This window comes from Sardina pilchardus, chromosome 15 (assembly GCF_963854185.1).
Source record: "Sardina pilchardus chromosome 15, fSarPil1.1, whole genome shotgun sequence".
NCBI lineage: Eukaryota > Metazoa > Chordata > Actinopteri > Clupeiformes > Clupeidae > Sardina > Sardina pilchardus.
The window spans coordinates 1,355,981-1,358,480 of NC_085008.1; the positions used below are offsets into that span (position 1 = coordinate 1,355,981).

General features: G+C 56.1%; 1 protein-coding gene across 1 annotated transcript in view; it reads right to left on the reverse strand.

The window, feature by feature from the left end:
* LOC134102306 (homer protein homolog 3-like) overlaps positions 1 to 2,500 on the reverse strand; it is a 40,482-nt gene that overhangs the window by 11,613 nt on the left and 26,369 nt on the right. The window lies entirely within an intron of this gene.

The following is a 2,500-nucleotide window of genomic DNA, read 5'->3' on the forward strand; positions in this document are numbered from 1 at the left end:
GCGCGTGTGTGTGCGTACGTGTGTGTGTGCCTGCATATGTGTGTAAGTGCTCCTGTGCGTGTGTGCATGTGTGAGTAAGTGCTCTGTTGAGCTGTGTGTGCATGTGTGTGTGCGTGCGTGCGTTCATGTGTGTGTGTGTATGTAAGTGCTCTGTTGAGCTGTGTGTGCATGTGTGTGTGCGTGCGTGCGTGCGTGCGTGTGCGCGTGTGTATGTAAGTGCTCTGTTGAGCTGTGTGTGCCTGCGTGCCTGCATTCGTGCGAGTGTGTGTGTGTGTGTGTGTGTGTGTGTTTAAGTGCTCCTTTGAGCTGTGTGTGTGTGTGTGTGTGTGTGTGTGTGTGTGTGTGTAAGCGCTCTGTTAGCTCTATTCATAGTGGGCTTGACTCTGTGAGTTTTCTCCTCCAGCGATGATTCCAGACAGGATGAAAGCTCAGTACTGTTCACACACACTCAGGACACACACACCACCACGTGTGTGTTCAAACACACTCACCCTACACACACCATGCCCTGCATCTAAACACACACCACTCTACCCATCTAAACACACTCCGATAACACACACTGCTACAGAGAGAGAGACAGAGAGAGAGAAAGAGAGAGAAAGAGAGCTACAGAGAGAGAGAAAGAGACAGAGAGGGACAGAGAGAGAGAGCATGCTCTTCATTTGCTCCATTTGAAACATGGGGAGAACCACTATCAACACACACAGACACACACACACACACACACACACACACACACAGACACACACACACACACACACACTCTAAGAGAATATGCAAGCCTGAATAAGGGAGCAATTCCCACAGTGATGGTAGTTACGGCTCCATCTCCCCATCATTCCAATCGCTCCCTTCCCATCTCGCTTTGATTGTTTGCTCTCTCTCTCTCTCTCTCTTTCCCCCACTCTCCCTCTCCCCCTCTCTCTCTTGCGCTCTCTCTCACTCTCTCTCTCCCCCTCTCTTTCCCATTTTCTTCCTCTTTCCTCTCTCCCTCCTCCTCTCACTCCCTCTCCCTCTCTCTCTCCCTGTATGTCCCTCCCCCTCTCGCTCCCTCACTTTTCCCTCTCTCTCTCCTCCTCTCCTCTCTGTCCCTCTCTCTCTCCTCCTCTCCTCTCTGTCCCTCTCTCTCTCCTCTCATCTCCTCTGTATCCTGATGTGAGGGGAAATCACTAGAGTCCTCCTTCTATCTTCCCCTTCCTCCTCCTCTCTCTGCCTCCCCCCATCTCTCTATCTTCTCCTCTCCCTCCTCCCCCCATCCCTTTATCTTCTCCTCTTCCTTCCTCTCCCTCCTCCTCTCTCTGCCTCCCCCCATCTCTCTATCTTCTCCTTTCCCTTCCTCTCCCTCCTCCTCCCCCCCATCTCGCTGTATGAGAGGGGGAAGAGAGGACTGAGGGAGGACGAGTGTTCTGAGAGGGGGAAGAGGGGACTGAGGGAGGACGAGTGTTCTGAGAGGGGGAAGAGAGAGGACTGGGGGAGGACGAGTGTTCTGAGAGGGGGAAGAGAGGACTGAGGGAGGACGAGTGTTCTGAGAGGGGGAAGAGGGGACTGAGGGAGGACGAGTGTTCTGAGAGGGGGAAGAGAGGACTGGGGGAGGACGAGTGTTCTGAGAGGGGGAAGAGAGGACTGGGGGAGGACGAGTGTTCTGAGAGGGGGAAGAGAGGACTGAGGGAGGACGAGTGTTCTGAGAGGGGGAAGAGGGGACTGAGGGAGGACGAGTGTTCTGAGAGGGGGAAGAGGGGGAAGAGGGGACTGGGGGAGGACGAGTGTTCTGAGAGGGGGAAGAGAGGACTGAGGGAGGACGAGTATTCTGAGAGGGGGAAGAGGGGACTGAGGGAGGACGAGTGTTCTGAGAGGGGGAAGAGGGGGAAGAGGGGACTGGGGGAGGACGAGTGTTCTGAGAGGGGGTAGAGGGGGAAGAGGGGACTGGGGGAGGACGAGTGTTCTGAGAGGGGGAAGAGGGGGAAGAGGGGACTGGGGGAGGACGAGTGTTCTGAGAGGGGGAAGAGGGGACTGAGGGAGGACGAGTGTTCTGAGAGGGGGAAGAGGGGACTGAGGGAGGACGAGTGTTCTGAGAGGGGGAAGAGGGGGAAGAGGGGACTGGGGGAGGACGAGTGTTCTGAGAGGGGGAAGAGAGGACTGAGGGAGGACGAGTATTCTGAGAGGGGGAAGAGGGGACTGAGGGAGGACGAGTGTTCTGAGAGGGGGAAGAGGGGGAAGAGGGGACTGGGGGAGGACGAGTGTTCTGAGAGGGGGTAGAGGGGGAAGAGGGGACTGGGGGAGGACGAGTGTTCTGAGAGGGGGAAGAGGGGGAAGAGGGGACTGGGGGAGGACGAGTGTTCTGAGAGGGGGAAGAGGGGACTGGGGGAGGAGTCTGAGGCGAGGCCAGGGGCCAACAGAGGCTGAATTATACATCCTGCTCATGAATAAGTAATGAGCATTACATTTCTCCAACTTCTCATCTCCTCCTCTCCCCTCTCATCCTATCCCTCTCTCCTCC